The sequence below is a fragment of the Lissotriton vulgaris genome, chromosome 11, assembly GCF_964263255.1.
Source record: "Lissotriton vulgaris chromosome 11, aLisVul1.2, whole genome shotgun sequence".
Lineage (NCBI taxonomy): Eukaryota > Metazoa > Chordata > Amphibia > Caudata > Salamandridae > Lissotriton > Lissotriton vulgaris.
The window spans coordinates 233,323,605-233,344,344 of NC_141699.1; positions in this window are offsets into that span (position 1 = coordinate 233,323,605).

A 20,740-nucleotide genomic window follows, 5' to 3' on the forward strand; every position below is an offset into this window, starting at 1 on the left:
ATGAATGCTTTGTGTCACATGTGTTTCGTCAGTCTTCTCTGCGCACCTCCATGGGTCGTGTAGACAGAGGCTCCCCTGTCAGGGCTTGCATTTGATTGAATAAACGATACGACCTTCTCCATTGCTGACTGCCTTATTATTCCTTGATTATTTATATATATCTATGGGCTATTGGTAAGTATAGTCCGGCTTTGTAAAATTTGGTTCCTTCAGTACTGTGTACCTGATGAAGCATTTAAAGAAATTCATTCTCAGTATAAGTCTGTCTATGTCTCTATTTATGTGGGGCCAATGTAACAAACAGGTGGTCAGGGGGAATCGGGGTAGTCCCTACCAGAGTGTGCACAGGATGCCACACCACCACAGATATTGTTAGCATGACTTTGAGGATAACCACTACCACTACTACCCTACTCCCAGTAGACCAACTTAACCACACCAACTTAACCACACAGGACCATTCTGCTGTAATTGAGGGGCCACCAGGGGCTCCTCCTCCTTCATGACTGAATGGCCAAATGAGTACATAGAAAGAAATCTTAAGAATTGGAGCCACAAAAATGCAACTGACCAGAGGGGTACAAGACACCCAGCGCCCATTTAGAGCCTTGCCGGTAGGGTCATATTGTTCATCACAGATGGTACTATGAAGCACTCCCACAGGGGAGCTGCGCTATCACAGCCGTTGTTGAAAGAAAATCTGCTTCTTTCAGCATAGGGCACCCTCCCTCCTGGGCAAGTACCCTCAACTACCCTGTCCAGTGTCTGGGGCAGTGCACCAGTGTAGCTCACCGTAGTCTAATACAGGCACCTTAGGCACAGCACCTGCACCCTAAGCTCAAGTCCTTCCCTAACTCCTGGACTGTTTGTCTGATGCACAGTCCTTCTTTCGGGGCCACAAGTTTTACTTTGTTATTCCAGGCCCTGTTTCGTCAACAAAAAAGGGAAGAAACTCAGGGTCAGGTGGGCATCAAGACTCAGATTCTGGTGTATTGGAAATGGGGTTATCCGAGGCGTCCCTTATCTCCAGTGGGATTGCCTCAAACAGGGTAGCGTCACTTTGTCTGTCTGTCTGCGCCCACCTCAAACGGATGTCAGAGAAGGGACCGAAGCTTGGCACACTCTCTCCTTCCTGATGAGTGATGCTTTGGTGGACCCAACGATCATACGGAAGCAGTAGAGGTATCCCTATGATGTGTGAACCATGGACCAGGTGTTTTCTGCCATCAAGCTTCACTGCTGTGCGAGTGACGAGAAGGATGATGAGAGGCCCTTTCCACCTCTGCTCTAAGCAGCTTGACAAGAACCAAGTCCCCAGGCTGCATCTGATGCCCAGGCCCCTCTTGTACTGGTTGCAGAGTGGCGTGGCTCTGTTGGTGAAGAGAACGAAGATCTTTAGAAAACTCATACAGATAATCTACAAGCGAGGGGTACTATATCTCAAAAAATCGGTTGGGGCTTGGGATGCCCCAGACATTCTCAGAGCATTCGAAGACCACCTCATATGAGGACAACCCTTTCCTAGAATGCGCTGCCACTCTGGTAGATAATAAAGCCATAGGTTACGGTTCTGGCCATCGCGGTCCTGTTCTTTCTTGCCAGGCCTGCGGACTGGGGGTGATTTGCTGCATGAAACTTCTGCTTAATATCAAGACTTTGCACACCAGTTCAATGACTTTTGAAATGAAGTGACTTCTTTTGTCAGACAAAATCACACATGGCAATCCATAGCACGGGAAGAACTCTTTTAAGGGTGCCTTCGCCATCATCATAGCTCTATTCTCTTTAGTGGGGTAAGCCTCAATCCATTTACTGAAAAAATCACTACTAGCACATACTTCAAATTGTTAACTTGTTCCATTTCAATTAAATCCATCTGGAGAACCTTGAAAGGGAAGGAAGGCAGTGCAAAGTGACCAGCTGGTGTAGGAATACCTTTCCCAGGGTTATGCTTTAAACAAATGATACAATGCCTTATCTGATTGTGTGGCTACCTGAGCTATATCATCATTCTGCCATACTGGGTCCTGTAGCTTGCATTTTCCTTTGGCACTAATTTGCGCTAGTGAGCATATACGAATTGGGCAGCAACCATCGCTGTTACCCAGACAGGTCAGTCAAGCACCCCTTCTCATTCAAGCGACCTGTACTCTCCTCCCACATTGCCAATTTATCTTGGGTCACATCACCCTGATTTTCCCTGACATTTTCCAATGGGTCCTCGAACATTCCATTGTCCGGGACTCACCTAGAGGGACCTTCCACAAACATCTTTTTCACCCTTAATTGAGCTGTCTCCTTATCTGTCTGGTCTACGAACAGATTCACCCTCCCAACATTGTAAGTGATGGCTTTGTGAGTGCTGCATTTTATTATTGCTAACTTATCAGGAAGAGTCAATGCTAACAGCAATCTATGTATCAATGGCCTGTTCTGGATTCGCAGGCCATGCAAACTCAAGAACCCTCTCTCCGCCCAAAGGTGCCCAAAATTATCGGCCAACCCAAAGGCGTACTGGCTGGAAGTGTAGACATTAACAGCCAGTCCCTCACTCCTAAAGAGGGCAACCAACTCTGCAGCTTTCCCCGATTGGTATGGGATACAGAATGTCTCAACTACAGTGTGTTAAGTTGTGATTGCATAGGCTGCAGTGGTGGTGCCATCTAGTAATTTGAAATAAGAGCCATCGACATATAGTTACACTTGGGAGTCAGATAAGGGAACATCAGTCAGGTCTACCCATCCTTTAGTTTTTTGCTCAGTCCGAAATAAATAATCATGGACATCATTGCCCTTTTCATTCAAAGGGAGGGGTAGTAATATATATCTGGTTTCAGAGTGGCACATCGTTTGATGTTAATGATCGCAGCAAAGTTAATTCATATCCAGTCAGATGTGCACCAGTAAGGTGCTGCATCTTTGTCTTATTCAATAGACAAATTGGGAGAGCTCTGGTGACGCTATCAAGTATGGCACAGAAATAGGCGCAGGGTCTCAGCTTACCACCACAACCCGGTGTTAGAACAGGAAGCGCGCAACCATCCGCCTCATGTACGTAGAGCACAACAGGTTTCTGGTAATCAGGAGTACCAAGCACAGTAGCGGAGCAAAGTGCAACCTTTAATTGCTCAAAAGTTTGCTGTCATGCAGATTTCCAAGGCAGGGGTTCATGCAGATCTTTGGTGAACAGGTAAAGAAGGGGTTTAGTTGGTAGGGAATAGTTAGGAATCCAGTGCCGACTATACAAGGCTATCCCAATGAGCGAGCGTACCTCACCTAAATAGGTGATCTCCTGTCGACAATATTGGAATTTCTAAAGTGACACTTTGTGTCCATTGTGTGCCAAATGAAACAATAACTTAACTGTGGTTCCGTTGCAACCATCCTCAGTGTCCGAAGCCACACAAAGGCCATCAATGTACTGCAACAGCACATTACCGGGGGAAGTTCCAAAGAATCCAATTGAGCTTTCAAAGCTTGGCTATAGATACTAGGACTTTCTGTATAGCCTTGTGGAGCACAGGAGAATCTAAAGCTCTGACCGGCTGTTGCAAATCCAAACATATATCTGCTATTTGTATGGAATGGTAAGTTGAAGAAAGCATTCTTTAAATCTGTGACGAAAATTCTTTTTGCTGATGGGGGAATCATTGACAAGATCTTACTAATGTCTGGGATCACAGGGTACTGGGGAAATACTATTTTATTTACCTCTCTAAGACCTATTACAAAACAGTAAACATCAGGTTGGGGATCAGAAGAATCCAAGGGTGTCTTTTTAAGAATAGGAAGAATAGGGCTATTACACATATTCACCACTGTCTCCTCAACCACACAAGACTGAATCAAATACAGAATTATTTGTAATAAAGCCTTTTCTCCTGCCTGCGAGGTCTTGTACAGGGGAATGCATTGCAATTTGGTGTTGTCCTTTATCTTGATTGGGACCAGTGGGATATGGAGCAACCTCAGGTCTGTGTCACCTATAGCCCACAATGTGTGTGGCATGTTCTTGAACTCTGCAGGGAGGGGAGTGTCTTTTGTTAAGCATTATTTTGCACGGGCCACCTGTGGTCCAATAGTCAAATATACACCATCAGGGGAACAAAATATGGTCGCATATAACCTTTTTAACAAATCCAAACCCAGAAAATTCACCCCACAATTGGACATCAATAAAAATTGTGAATCAACTGTGAAGGGGCCAATAGTCAAAGCAAGAGGTTTGGAAATAAGCATGCCTGAAAAGCCTACCAACACATTACTTTGGCCAGACAGAGCTGCCCACAGGACCAGTGAATGTGAAGCAGAGTTATTCATAACCCCTGCATCAACTACACATTTTTTGGTCGTACCCTGCAAATCCGCTGCAACATAGGGCCTGTGCTGATCTACAGGCACCAGAACTGGCCACTTACACTGTCCCTGGCTGTTCTAACTATGGGACAACCTCCTCACCTCACCTATGTCATAGTCATCGTGATATTACTGTCAGCCTTGAGGGCCATCAAAATAGTTCCCGCTTTGTCTATTGTGTGATGTATTCTGTGACTGCATCTCCGCTCGGCCTCCTCCTCCTCATCCTCGCCCTCTAAAACCTCGACCTCTCGGCCTCTCCTTTCTGCAACAACTCCGGACACTCATTCTGCCAATGTCCCTCCTGCTTAGAATACGCACATTGGTTAAGCCCAATGGGCGCACTCAAAGCACTAACCCTGTTAGACCTGGATAACCGCTGAGCCAAGCCCAAACCTCTGCCTCTCCCCTTTGCAACTTGCTGCATCAACACCCTCGTCTTCAAATCCTTTGACTTTTTCTCTACCTTTTCTTAGTCCTCATTCTCTCTATGCTTGTAGTACTGTGCCATACTCAAAAGTACTGATGGAGATGAGGTCGTCCAAGTACTTTCTGAAGCCTGCAACCTAGTTGCGATCTCAAGTAGCAGATTAGTGACAAAGCTGTAAACAAACAAACAAACACCACCCTCCTGTGAAAGGTCCTGACCACTTAAATCTAAAAACACCCCTTCAAATCTAGTGAAGAAATCAGACACACTCTCATCCTTTTTCTGACAACACAGAGTCAACTTTTTCCAATCCACTTTCTTCGGGGGGATAAGGATGTGTATGTAAGTAATAATATGCCCCAGCAGAGCTAGGAGCTCTGCTTTTGGATTGTCATCAGGCTTACGCTCCTTATCCCATGCCTTAGTCTCATCCCATGGACCACCCAGCTCCAGTGCATGATCCTGCATATGTACCTGCCTCCATTTATCTACCGGTACCAGCAGACCAAAGAACAATTCAATATCAGCTAACCTCATCACTGTGGGGGAGGCCGCCTCCATAAATTCTTTATAATATGCAGTGGGGTTTTTCCGAGGGTCTGACAGCTGGCTCGTTAGGGATAGGACCTCACTCATCTTCCAAGGAGTATAAATCCACTGTTCCTGGAACCGAGCATCAACCTGTGGTCTAATTACGTTGTCTGTGGAGTCACGCATTTCAGGTATTTCAGGATGGTAAATGAGATGGACCTCCCTCATAGGGTGCTGCTGTGTCCCTATAGTTGGAGCCGTTTTGAATAATCTGCCTCGGTAACTCACCAGTGTCGTTACATTGCTAAAAACCTCATTTGAGAGCCAAACTTGTAGCATATACCCTGTCCTGTATGCCATAGGTGATCTGCAGTGCAACACCCTCAAAACACTGTTCTCACAGTTCTATTAATGTGGCCGACATGTGCTTAAGAACATGCTGCTGTAAGAAGGGCTCATAATCCTTCATCACACTCCATACATCTTCCACAATATAGATCATGTTCCAAGCCCACTGAGCTGCTTGGTTCACCACCGTTTGATTTTCCTCATCACCCACAGAAGAATGCACCAAGACTTTCTCCATGCGGTCTCACGCTACTGCCCAATTCACTGCATGCATCCCACGCAAAGGTGTTTCGACATTCGACAATGTTTGAGGAGGCACACCCAAGGGGGAAGAGCGGATGCAGAGACAGGTACCATCATGTACGGAGACAGTGTTGAAGGGGTGAAAGGGGGCATAGCAGTTGAAACTGAACTAATAGACAGGACAGGAGAGCTAACTGCTCCTGCTCCTGTGACTATTGCAGGTAGAGGAGAAGCAAGTGCGTCCAGGGCTGAGGCAGTAGTGCAAGAAACAGAAACACTAGAGAGGGCGGCACTAGGGGCCGAAGACTGGGACATTAAAACTGTCAGGTATATCCATTCAGGGGCATAAGAAGATAGGGGGTGAAATTATCACCTTCCTCTCTAGTAACATAACATTTATCAGTCTTCAATCAGAACTTTCTATCTGCACAATATATGCCTTCCTCTATCTTTTCCCTTTCATTGACCACTGCTTTCTGTGTTATAGCTTGTCTGTCTCTTCCGGGCCTTTTACGTCGCTGTTTTGCTTCTTTCTGCTGCCTGCTCTTTTTAGCAAACAATTTATCCTGCAAGAAATTTAATTTTTGTTCATCAAATGAACCAGTAAGTGGCCATTGCAGCTCAGCATTGTCCCTCGTATATTTATGCCACAACAGCTAAACATAATAGGGCTAATACCATGCTTGACGTGTACGTCTAAATTTAGAGAACCCTCCGGAGGCTCAGGCTGGCTCTCTTCCAATCGAGCATCAGTACAACAACATCCACATCCAAAACATCCTAACTTACTTAAACAAGGCATCTTAATATAAGACACATACGCTGTCCCCAATGAACAAACACAAAAAGAATAGAAGGAAAATCAACAAGAGAACAATTGTTCAGGAACCAAAACAAAATGGTCAGCATATCGCCCACTGCAGTCCGGAGACTGTATCAAGTTCAAGAAGACAGGCTCTAGCCCCTGACCTTTTTGAGGAAAAACCTAAATTACCAGTTGGCTTGACATATAGTTTGCCAACACTCAGTATCTTTTAAAATGGTCTACAAACCCACCAAGTTCAAACCAAAACAGCCCAAAATACCGTACCAAGACACAGACCGTCAGCTTGTGCCGTTCAAGAAAGGCAGTCTAGAAACTGCACCGAGGCAGTCAGGAGACTATATCAGGACACAGCCCACAGGCTCATGCCGTTCAAGAATGGCGCCATTTTTCCAAGAATCAAATCCCTCACCTGGTGCAACCAGGTTGAGTAAAATTATTCTCCACTGTCGACTCTTCGGACCAAACGGTCAACTCCAAGGTTTCACCTTCTCATGACCCCAGCCGGTGACCACTAGACGAGGAGTCGTCCGATCAGACGGACAGGGCAGCTGCGAGAACCAAGCTCAATCGTGTGAGGTACACTGATCCGCCCGACCGACCGGACGCACCCCGGCCTCTGCAACCCGTTTTTGTGAGATGGAGTCACCTTGCGGGGTCCCAGTTTGGGCACCAACTGAAGGAAATGGCCCTTGGTGGCCACCTGGGTCAATCACAACCACCTGCTATGCCTTGCCAAGAATGAAGAGTCAGTCAGACAGTAGAGAATACAAACATATATTTTGTTAGCAATACTCTGTAGAGGAGTCAATCCTGACTTGCCCCTTAAGATGTCTGCCGAGTGACTGGCCCCCAAAATACTACAAAACATAATGAATCTTACCATCTGCCTCCAACCAAGCCCATAGTGGAAAGTTGCTGGCCAGGGCGGAAAATGAACAAAGAGGGCACAGAGGGATGCCCTACCACCTGCTAGATGGGTACATGTTATTGTTAACTCAAGGTTGCCGTGCTGGTTCTTAGTGTCTTTTAATGTGGGAGCCGAACTACACACTTGGATAGGTATGTGCGGGCAGAATGGCCTATTCATTAGTAAGTCGAGAAACAGCCTTGAACAAAAGAGAAAAAAATAACGAAATACAGTGTTCTGTTGAGGCAAGCAATACGAGTAATGAGGCATAATTCAGGCAATGTATAAAAAGTAGTTTGCCACTAAAATTCAACTGCTGTTTGAAATGTTTTGGGTTGATCCACCAAGGGGGAGCTGAGAAAAAGGGGCTGCCAGAATGCTTTTTCTCCATGCACTATCTCATTGGGCTTTTGTATGTGACTACAGCCTGAACTGCTAAGCATAATTTCCCCAAATTTGGCAGAAAGCTATATCTTGGTACAGAAAGAGATGCATTTTGTAATTTGGTGTAAATCGTTTCAGTAGTTTTGGAGTTATTACAGAAAAACTATTTATGTATATCTAGGGAGACTGAGCCTCTGCACACCCAACAGATTTAATGCTGAGATTTGATTAGCTGCCACCACTTAAACCAGGAAGTGATGCAGCCATTTGGGGCTTGGGACGCAGACCCTAAAAAAACACAAAAATAAACCAGGCAGGGAGGAGGAGGCAGGGTAGGAATAGCCTGACCTCTAGGCCTGGTGGTGGGGTCCCACGGTTTTTTAAAACATTTTGCCACAAATCCACAGCAATATATATTTTTCTATGCTTGTTTTTTTTCTGCTTCTAAGTGAGCCAGGTCCCGGGGGATACATGTATTTATTTGGGGAATGGGGCAGGACTCCCCCTTCTGTCCTGACTACAGCCCCACAGACCCTACTGCCCGAGGCCTAGCCTTCAAATTATATTGGGAGAGGGAGTGTGGCCCCCTCCCATGCCGATTTTCACCCTGGAGCCAAATTCCCTCGGGCCCGACAGTACTTTTAGGAGGGGCATTCATGCGCCCTCCCTGGTCCAATTTCAGCCCCTGCAATCTCCTCTCCCGAGGCCTGGCCTTTTAGTTACATTGGGAGGGTGCACACAGCCGCCATCCCCAGATGGTTTCTGCCACAGGTTTCCATCCCCTGGGACCCTGCCATAGTTTTAAGAGGGGGGGTTGCAGTCCCCTCCACAGAACGATTTCAGCCCCAGATTACCTTCCATACTACTAAATACAAAAGGGAGGGAGGCTGCCAGCCCCCCTCCTGGAGCCAATAATGGCCCTAGGGACTCCAGTCCCTTGGGTCAGTTTCTGCTATGTTCCAGGGTGCTATTCCGCAGTATATAGTGTTTTCCCTTCCTGAACTTGCATGAGTAGGGACATCTGTGTATGCTCTTCCTTGGAGGGAACAATCTCAAAGCTCACAAAAAGAGAGAACAAGTACAAACTCTGCTCCCAGCTGTCAGGAGCTTTCAAAATGCACCCCCAAATGGAAGCAGACTTCAGATCTGAAAATTGCTTCCACCCATAGGAAACAGCATTTTTATCTGCTCCATGTGGGTGGGCGAAATGCTGGCTCCAGCTGGATGCAGCAGTGGATCCATGGGCCTCCCTCCATGGCTCCCCCCGTGTATATAGTATGTGCCCTGGGTGGGCACCAGGACAACCACCCTTAGTTGCCCGGGCCCGGGGAATTGGGTACCCAGCGCTGACATTTGCCCGGAGAGGGGGGCTGCATGCCCCCTTTAATTATTGATTGAGCCTGGGGGATGGTGTCCTCAGTGCTAAAATTGGCCTTAGTAGGGGGCTCATGCAGCACCATCCCCCTCTAATCATTGTCCATGCCCCAGGGGTTGGGGTCCCTGGAACTGATATTGATCTGGGGAGTGGGCTTCTTGCACCCTTTCCCTTTAATCGTTGGCTGGGTTGCAGGTAATAGGGTCCACATGGGCAACATAAGTCCCTTGAGAGGTGCTGTACACCCCCGTATTAATTTTACCTGGAAATGTGGTTCCTCGGGCTGAAATAAGCCATGGAGGGGGACTGCATTCCCCCTCCCACATTTTAATAAGGCTGTGCCCCAGGGGATGGAGTCCCAGGGGCCACAATCAGCCTAGGCAGGAGTACATATGCCCCATTCTCCACAATATGTGCCAGGCCCCAGAATTCGGATTCCTGAATCTAAATTTGGACCAGGAAGGGATGGTCTTTTGCCCCAACCCCTAGAAAATGTGCTGGGTCTTGGAGATGGGGTTCCTGAGACCATAAGCAGCCCATGGAGGGGGACTGCTTGTTGGCTGCCTCAGGGGGATTGGCTACAGGTCCTGGCTACAGGCCACGGCATAGGGTTGGATGGTTGCAGAGGGTTGGTTGCAGGACCTGGCTGCAGGTCTTACTTGTTTTTTGTTATTTGTATTTTTTACAGCGATGTTTGTGTTTTTGATGGTTAGGTTTGAGATGGTGATATTTTTTGTGTAAATATGTTGAGAGTCTATATTTTTTACCTCAGTATTATGTCATTGGTCATGCTCTAAGGAGCTCGGAGAAAGTTACATTCTGTGACCATGAGGTACATTGGTTTTTGCAAGTGATTCTTAGTTCTTTCGCAAGCAGATCTGAACAAACCATATGTGGAGAGAAAAGAAGAGGAGGCAAGGTTTAAGACTCTCACTGATTCATCAGTAATATGTGAAGATAAGTGTTTTACCGTTCTGTCTCATGAGATAATGGCTAAGGTACTGAATCTTGAGGGAGCCAGATGTTTGCTGATGCTTGGTGAGGAAAGGAAGGCAGTCTCACAGAGTGCTACTTGGACTGCCCAGTCAAGTCTCCCACAAGGATATTATCAGTTGAGGATCCATATGCATTAAAGATTTTTAATCCAAGCAAGAATGGTGAATTTCACTATCATATCAGTTGCACATGAGTACTAGAATTAGGGGCGTAATAAACACCCTCGAAGCCCCCACAGTGCTGTGGCCCCCTAGTCTTCAGTAGGTGAAGGAGGCCCCCTCAGCTCTTTGGCTGAGAGCTGTGTGTCTCACTGTCTAAAGCAGCTGTGTATGCAGTCTGCTCTGAGCTCCTGCGCTGACCCAGGACTGAAGAGAAACAAAGTAACAAGTGACATTGTTTCTCTTCAGTCAGAGTGCACCAGGCCCGGAAAAAGGATGGGAATGGGGTCTCAGAGTTACAGGCCTGGGATGTGCATCTAGTGGGATCTCTGTAGGTATGTTTGTTAACTCAGTAATCAGGGACATATTAAGGAATGTGGGGCCCAGGGCCAAACGAATGTTGGGGGCCCCTAGACAGAACAGTTTTGAATTTCTGATCCTGTTTCAGCTCTATTATGCTGTCTTTGGCCAGGTCACAGAAAATTCACAGACTCAGTCATCCAAATTCTAAATGTGTTTATTTCTAAAATTCAGGGACAGTGATGTGTGTTTTCAATATTGTAACACAGCAGCAGCTCACTAATATTACTGCAAATAATCTCTTGAGACCCCCTCCCATTTCTCTGACATGGGGTCTGGTTTTTATCTAAAAGGAAAATATTCATGGATGTTTGATGAAACCTAAACACGACATTTGTCTGCAAAATGGCTGTAATAGACTCTCACACATCACCCACATTAAAAATAAATTAAAGGTAAACTGTATTTATAAGAATTTGTTTAAAAATTATTCAAAGTCATCAGGGCAAGACTCTGCAGAACTGGACGGGCCACTTGAAAGGCTGGGACAGAGCCCACTTTGCCCGTGTGTTAAAACGTCTCTGCCAGTGATCTTTCTGTGTGGGGTGGAGATGGGAGGAAGGAGGGGGGTGCTTGGGGTCACCAAATTTGATGCTAGAGGTAGGTGCAGTTTCGCTGTAGCTCATTCCTGACATCTATTGGATACTCGGCTGTAGTCTTGTAAACCTGGAAGCATATAATGTTGGATGAAAACAACACAAATTAAAAAAATATATTGCATTGATTGTGAGACTTAATATTCAGGGCCGCTAGAGTTATGTTGAAGTGGAAGACTAATTATGCGGAAGGTTTCAATACATTCTGAGTCAAGACAGGGCAAGTTATTCTGCAAGATGCCGGGCATTTTGCTGAAGTATTATTTTGCAATTTTAAAGCAGAGTGTTTTATTAAATGTGGTGCTTTTTTGTAACTTTTGATTTACACAAGCTAGTAAATTTTTTGCCGAAATCAGCAAATGATTCAGTAGATGGTAGTTTATGTGACAAGTATGGTAAATGGATAATTATGCGGGATACACATAATTCCGATGGCCTTGATAAAAATGCTTCTTGTAAAATAAAACACTAAAATATGAGCATGGCGATTGCTAGAGCACTGCACATGTAAGTATTTTCTTTTCCGATTCCTTTCTAGCACTCTGATTGGCGAGGCTGCTTGGGAAACTGTAAATGTAAATGTAAATGTATAGGCATTTATATAGCGCACTACTTACCCGTAGGGTCCCAAGGCGCTTCGACCGCTGCGAAACCCTTCCTGGCTTCCCTGAGAGATGGTCCCTTAATGGGTATCTCCAGGGTGAGACCAGGCATCCCCGGCGGTCTGGTGGGGCCGTTAGTGAAGATGAGGCAAGCTAATGCCCAGAGTTGCCGAGTGTGATCGCTGATCAGAGTGGGCACCGAGGCGAGAGAATTATCGAGTCCGCTGACCCTGGTCCAGAAACCTGCCGCGCCGGGAATCGAACCCTGGTCCCGGGCCGTCCTCTGCTCTCGGGTCTGCCGCCTCTAACCAGTGAGCCACACTACTTCACTGTGCGTCAGATTGCCTTCTAAATAAGGTTTGCAGACACTCCATCGTTAGTAAATACATTCATTGGCATTTCAGATGCGCCACTACGGCAGCCAAGGGTTAAGCAGAGTTGTTTGTCCGCACCGCTTTGGCCCACATTCTCAGCTTTGTCGAGGCTTTCAGAAGTTCAACACTACAGTCGCCCGTGCAGGCGTGAGGCTGGCCCTTTAAATCATGCAGCTTCACTGGTAAACAGGCCTGTGCTTTCTGCAGACTGCACATGACAAAGCATGTCCTGTTGCCCCGTCTCCCTGCACACCTGATCCCACCCACCCCCTGGTGCCAGCACAGCCTAGCAGGCCTCGGACCCTGCACATCAGAGCCCTCCCCTGGTGCAAGCCCCACCTGGCAGTCCTCAGATCCTAACCACACCGAATCCAAGAGAGGGCCACCATCAGGACCGAGCCCGAGCTGCGATAGAGCCATTGCTGCTGCTGCCCTGGGCCCTGCGTGGCCCCCACCTTCTCCTCTGCCTGAGGACCCCCTGTGCCATCCTGCAGTGCCCCCTGGAACCCCTGCTGCATTGCAACTGTGGGTGTAGTGCTTTGCACCAGCTGAGTTGCTTCAAAGCACTGGAGGGCGAGGGGGATTGGCAGTAGATTAGAGGATAAGCGGATGGCAGTAGAGAGAAAACATTGAGTGTAAAGTAGACACCCCCCCTTTCCTCTCTAATACCAAGCAAGCCCTCCTGATCCTGGCTTTTCGGTACTCCCTGCAAAACCAGAGCATGCACACGTGCCCAAGCCTTGCACAAACCTGCATGCACACACGTGATCCCACCCATGAACCCCTACCTTCAAATACCCACGTGTTCAACCCATGAAACACTACCTGCATGTACCCATGTGTCCCAGCCATGTTCCTACTTGCATACATCCATGTGTCCCATCCTTGCACCTAGCTGTATAAACCTGTGTGTAGCATCCGTGCACCTACCTGCGTGCACCCACGTGTCTCATCCATGAACCCCTACCTGTGACTGCAACCCCGGGCCACCACCTGTGGTTCAAATTTATGGCTTGTCCACTGCCTATAGGGAGCAGGAGACACACTGTGCGCCCCAGGCGTAGCTCCACCTGCACTCCATGGAGAGAGAGGTGCTACCCACGCACCCTATGCAGGGCCTTATCAGTAACTAGGAAGTGCCTTTGAGGAAAAACAGAAGACGCAAATCAACAAAAGCCGCCCAGGCACCAGGTACAGGGGCACCCAGCCACTCACTCATCCTCCTCATCCACACGATTTATTAATCCTACGAACTTCCTCTTACTGGGTCGAAAAAGTTCTTCAGAAGACAGCCATCCAATCGTTGGCCTCTCTGTAGAGTGCACAGAGCAATTGGTCACTATTCCAGTTGAGATTTTGTGTAAGGTTTGCACTGGAGATACACAGCTGTCTAAAGGCTAATAAGGCAAAATAAAATACAGTGTTTATAGATGAGTGGGTGTGTTGTGAGATTGAGCAATTAAAACAATCTGAAGATCACTACAGCTCCCACAGGTTCCACAATTTCAGAATTTAAAAAAATCAATAGGAATTCTTTACAACAAAATAATCGCTGTTACTCATTTATCTTGAAGAGCTAACGATCATTGAAAAAGCCAATGGTCCTGGCTGATTTTAGGTTATCAGTTGTGTTATACATCTGGATACAAGTACAAAAAGCTCAGAGAGGAACCAAAATATCGATTGGTTTGCACAGAATCACAGAAATGTAGTTTACTTCTTTAAGTCGCACCCTTAATTACATAAACCACCCCTGTTTCAGAGACCCGCACTTTTTTGCATCTCATGTAAAGCCCTTGTCAGTGGCGACAAGAAGGCTCCACATGGGACTGGCATCATTCTGTATTAGGCCGGTCCCTACACATTCTTCTGCTGTATCTCGATTCTTGTACGTGAAGTCTTTTATAGCGCTTTGCAACCCACTTAATTGGCTCAAGTTAGGGTGACCAACTGGCATGGGTGCAAATTCAGGAGGGTGAGTGTAAAAATTCAGGACAAAGAGTCAAAATTCAGGACAAAAATTCAGGACAAGAAGTCGAAATTCAAGACAAAAGGTACGTTTTACGGACACATCAGAGGAGTTTGCGCAAAAGTATATCAGTAAGTAAATAGACAACCATTCAAGTATAAGTGACAATAAGTTTATATTAGGTTGAGCCAATTGTGTACTTCATGGTTTTTCTGTATGCGCAGCTTTGAGCAAATGTGCAGGTCTTTTTGTGGTAACAAAAGCGCCCCACCCCACCTTTCCAGCATCCCAGGGAAATACATGATGCCCTGTCCAGCCAGTCCGGCCTTGCACCCACCCTCTAAAGGTGCCCCTTATCTCCACAAAGACCCTCTCTCATGTGTATTTATTTCTTTTATAGTGCTACTCATCCCAAGTAAGTAGGACAGGGTGTTGGGTGCGTTACATCACACACATATTATACAGAGACAATGACTCACATACATGTGAAAGTCAATGTACAGAAAAACTTACTTAAGATATTGGGGGTTACAAGGTGTAATCATTCTTTCATCCATCATTCAATCTTTCACCATTCGTTCTGTCCTTCCATCTGTGTGACCATCCATATCAATATTCAACCATATGCAAACCTATCTATCATCTATCCTTCCATCCATCCATAACTCCACTCATCTATCCCTCCATTCACCCTTTCACTCATCCATCCCTCCATTCATCCTTTCACTCTATCCATTTGTACAATCATCTATCCACTCATCCATCCATTCATTCATCCATCTAGCCATTTAACCTTTCACCCAACCAGCCATAATTTGACTTACTCCACCCAGTCACTCATCCTTCCACCCATTTCACCCTTTCACTCATCCATCCATCCTTTCATCCTTTCATTTATCAATTCATCAATCCTCCCATCAGTTCACTCATCCATACACCCATTCACTCACCTAACATCTACCCTTTCACTCATCCATCCACTCATCCATCCTATACCCATCCATCTACCCTTCCACCCATACATCCATGTATTTACCTTCTCTCATCCATCCGTCCCCTCACTTATCCATCCATCCTTTCTCTCATTATCCATTCATTCACCCTTTCATTCATCCATTCACCCTTTCACTAATCCACCCATCCCTTTACTTACTCACTTTTTCACATTAATTATGAGCTGAGCTTTTGTCTGCCGAGTTGCAGACAGACGGTGGACATCAAGTGCTTCAACCCTGCAGTAGTTCCTAAAGCAAGGGGTGGGACGAGGGAGGGCTCACTATACCCCTGTACATAGGCAATCCAAAAAAGTGATAGTCATGCATGAAGCACAGTGCCACTGTGACATGGTGTTGTTTCGAGGGCTTTAATGGGGATGAGAAAACTGGGGGTCTCTCCAAAGGGGGTGTTCGATGTAACTAAGGTATGGCTTAAAACAACTAAGTCAAACATGTGTGCTTAGCATAGTGTGCCGCCCGACTGGTAATTTGCTGCTTCTTTCATTGCATCCCGATATATAACACAACAAGTAGAGCTACAATTAAAAGCCAGGACTATTGGCTTTGTCAATGGTTGTCAGTTGCATAAAATAAAAAAGCAGCAACCGTGGCTTTGTTGACTATAACACTGAAAATGTGTCCGCGTTTTAAAATGATGAGACAGTGAAAGACCCATAACCCTTTTTTGAAAAACTTGTTTCACTGCCTTCTTTCCGTGAACTGGATTCTCATGCAGTAGCATTGGCGTTTTTGTGCATTTCTTTCACCTGACTGAATGCCCTGCCCTAAAATACAGACTGGTCCATTGTCATTCTGTATGTGGCAATCAGCCCCGTACAGAATGACAATGGGTTGATGGGGCTTCCCTTGTGCTCAGTGCACTCAAAGGTTGAGTGCGTGGCAGCCCCATCAGGGAGGTGAGGCTTCTGGCAGGGGAACAGTGATATTCCCAATGCCCAAAACTAGGGACAAAAGGTGTCCGTAAAAAGGATAGTCAAGGACAATGAACGTGCGATCCAAATTATGGGCGGTCTGTGAAATTTACGGGCAGTTGGTCACCCTAGCTCTAGTTGAGTCAAGCGGATCACGTTTCTCTGAAACAGCTCTCAGAAACAGAGAATTGCCAATAATACTCTTCCTGTGTCAGAATGTCCACCCTTTAACAACTTCAGAATGCATCTGAAGTTCACAGCGCAGCTTTCAGAGCCATGTCAGTAGTTCTCTTCTCACCATGAGAGCTGTTTGAGTGGTTAAATGAGCCATTGAATGTTCAGGTATTTAGCCACATGAGATGTCTAAAGAGCCATAGAGCCAATCTGTTTCAACATAAGCAGCCAAGTTGTGATGCCTCCTGGCTATGAGGTGAGGAAACACATGGTTGCTTTGAGATCAGCAAGTGTGCCAGATGCACACCCCTCGCTGCCCCACTTATGCATCCTTTGGGCAGGCCACTTACACTATGGGGCATATTACCAAACCCCTATAGCAACCACAACATAACTTTTTGTGATGTTGTGGTGGCAATAGGGCCAGCCTCCTCTTTACAAGGCAGCATTAAACCACATAACATGGCTAAAAGCCTCATTAAGTGGCTTAACACTGCCTTGGTAATAAGATCCCTTTTGCACAAAACTTAGCATGAAATGGGCTTGCAGTGGGTTTGCGGTGGGCGTACCACCGCAACACCCATTCACTTTGACACTACCACCTATTATCAAGAGAGGCGATAATAGATGACAGTGCCGAACTTAAGAACAGGAAAATTTAGATTTTTCACAGCCTGCTGGGCAGAAAATCTGGATTTTATTAAGGACACGGAGGCTAATATTATGCAAATCTCCTTTATTACCACAGCTCAGCAGCAATAATGGAATAGAACTTTGTGAACATTCTAAAGAGAAGACTAGTCCCTCTCTGACCAGGCATCTTCCTTCTTGTCAGGCTGCGAAGAAAGATGATCAATGTGAAGAAAAGATTAAGGAACAGGATTCCAACGAATAAACTTTCAGCATCAGAATTCCAACAAATAAAATGTTCAGCTTCTAATCCAGTAGATTCTTAATCTGAAAGAAGAAGAAGAATACATTTCCGAGATATTGTTCAAACAAAAAAGGGTGGGTTACAAATCATATTAAAAAATAGAGGCGGGATAATATTAGCCTCCGTGTCCTTAATAAAATCCAGATTTTCTGCCCAGCAGGCTGTGAAAAATCTAAATTTTATGGCACGACACGGAGGCCATATTATGCAAGTTCAAAGTGCATTAAGAACATTATCAATCATATTAGAGATTGGTCTAAAGTAGCAAGATCTAAACATAGTATCATTAGACCAGTCTGCCGCCTTAAGAATTTCTTGTAAACCACCACCAAGAAAATAGGCTTTAGAAGCCGAAGCGCCCCTAAGGGAGTGCGCTCCAAAAATAGAGGTGTTCACACCACTTTCGCACATAACTCCTTTCACCCATCTGGCTAGAGTTGGAGAAGAAACTCCTTTATGGGGAAATCTAAAGGAAATCAATAACTGAGTTTCATTTGATCTTAGACTAGCAGTCCTCCTCTCATACTCTTCCAGACATTTAACCACGCAGAGTCTTTCATTCTGAGGAAAGAAAGGGTAGAAGATAGAGGAAGATAAAGTTTTAGTTCTTCTCTTAAGGTAGAAGCATACGCCCTCTGGTTGAAAGGATCTGCTAGAAATATCTAGAGCTTTGACATCGGAGGTTCTTCTGAAAGATACCAGACATAATAAAACAGTAAGTTTGAAAGAGAAACGTTTCAAAGAAAGAGAAGAGTTCTCCCCCCAGGATGATAAGGTCCGGAGTACCAGTGTTACGTCCCAAAGGGCGGTATATTTAGCCGTTGGAGGGTTAATGACTCTCATGCTTCTCATGATTTTTTTAGTGAGTAAGTTCTGTCCAACAGAGAGACCATCAATGAGGGAATGGCCTGCAGAAATTGCAGATCTATAGACATTAACGGTTCTATAAGAGAGTCCTGAAGTAAATAGGTCAGAAAGGTAGTTGATAACATGAACTAGATCAACTGAAACGGGATCGTGACTTCATTGAAGACACCAGCGAACCCATTTGCCCCATGCCAGTCGATATGCCTTTCTTGTACCTTGAGCCCACGACTCAGAAATGAGTCTGAAAGCATTTGGCGAAAGCCCAGGGATTTGCCATTGTCTCCTGAAATCCTCCAGGCCGTCAGAGTTAGAAGACCCTGATCCACGAGGGGATGGACTTCTCCCTCTGGACCCAAGAGTATTTCCCTGAACGAGGGTATTAGAATTGGAAAGTCTATGCTCATTTCCAGAATGACTGGAAACCAGGCTTGGGACCTCCAAAGAGGAGCTATTACAGTTATGATGTCGTGGTAGCGTCGAGCATGAAGGAGAAGCAGAGGGAGTAATGCAAACGGCGGGAAGGCATAAGGTTTCAGACTTCTCCGATCTTGTAGGAAGGCATCTACATTCTGAGCTTGAGGGTCCGGTCTCCAACTGAAGAATTCCTTCAGTTGTGTGTTTAGACGATGTGCAAAAAGGTCTGTCTTGTATGGACCCCATATTGATTGAATGGCCAGAAAGATCTGTCTGTCTAATCTCCAGTTGCTTGAATCTCTGAAATTCCTGGAGTACCAGTCTGCGACACCGTTGCTCAGACCCGGAATATGTTCCGCTATAACCGAAATACCTTTGTTCAAGCAATATTCCCAAAAACTCTTGGCAAGGTCCGTTAGGCCCTTGGAATGTGGACCGCCCAATTTGTTGACATAGCGGACTGCCGAAACATTGTCCATGCGTAATGTCACACAGCATTTCGCTGTTTTGGGTGTAAAACAGTGAATTGCAAATGAACCTGCCAGTAATTCTAAGCAGTTTATATGCAATCTCTTCTCTTGAGTGGTCCAGCGACCGCCTGTGGAGTATTTCCCACATCTCGCTCCCCATCCTTCCAAGCTCGCATCTGATTCGATTATCAGATCCGGTTGTTCCCCGAAGATGGCTCTGCCGTTCCATGCTTCCGCATTCCTGAGCCACCAAAGGAGTTCCGTTTTCGATTCCTGATTCAAAGAAATCATATGGGAATATGAATGGTTTGATCTTAGGGCACTCGCCTTTAGTCTTTGGAGTGCCCGATAATGGAGGGGTCCCGGGAAGATAGCTTGGATTGTCGAAGAAAGGAGGCCAACGATTCTCGCTAGTACTCTCAGAGGGAAGGTCTTCTTCGCGAGAGCCTTCCTCAACTCCTTCCTCACTTTCCTGACTTTTTCAGAGGGTAATTTCAGTTCCGCTTTGAGAGTGTCTACCGTAAAGCCTAGGAACTGTGTTTGTTGTTCGGGAGTAGTACAAGATTTCTTGGTATTTATGATGAAACCCAGATGTTCCAGAACCTGAATTGCAAGGTTTGTGTGGAGAGATGCAGTCTCTTTCGACTGGGCCATTATAAGGATGTCGTCTAGGTATATGATAAGTCTCACCCCTCTCTCCCTGAGCCAGGCGGTTACAGGGCGTAACACCTTGGTGAAACACCAGCGGGCGGATGACAGACCGAATGGGAGACTGCAGAATTGGTAAAGTTTTCCTAACCAAGCAAATTGGAGGAATTTCTGGTGGGGTTCCCAGATGGGAATTGTTAAGTAGGCGTCTTTCAGGTCTAACCTCGTGAGCCAGTCCCCTTTCCTCAAAATATCCCTTAGGAGGTGAATACCCTCCATTTTGAAATGTTGGTAAACTACCCAATGATTTAAATCTTTTAGGTTTATTACGGGCCTCTGTTCCTTGTTCTTTTTCTCCACTAGAAAAACATTGCTGAAGAAACCTTGTGTTTGCGTCTCGACTATTGCCCCTTTTTGTAACAGTTCTTGTACTTCTTTGGAGACTATGTCTCGGTCTTTGAGGGAGAAGGTAATCTTGCGAGGGAGGCGAGTTTGAAAGGGAATACCTAAAAAGTCTATTTTGTAACCCTTTACTGTATCTAAAACCCAATCGTCTTGTGTTACTAAGTTCCAATTCCCAGCGAATTGGCGTAGTCTCCCTCCCACCTTTGGAGGGATATCTGAAAGGTCTTTCAAGGTTCCTACCTGAGGAAAAGGAAAGTTGTCTCCGCTCGCCTCTGAAGGTGCGTCCTCGGTTCCTCTGTCTCTGCGGGAAGAATTGGGACCCATAGTTGTTGGAGCCGTAGTTGCTTGAGAATCTCCCTCCACGGGTGTTAAAGGGTCTAGAAGATTGAGTTCCGCGGCCGGGGAAACGACCCCGTATTCTCCCGGCCCTGGCAAAAACTCTATCG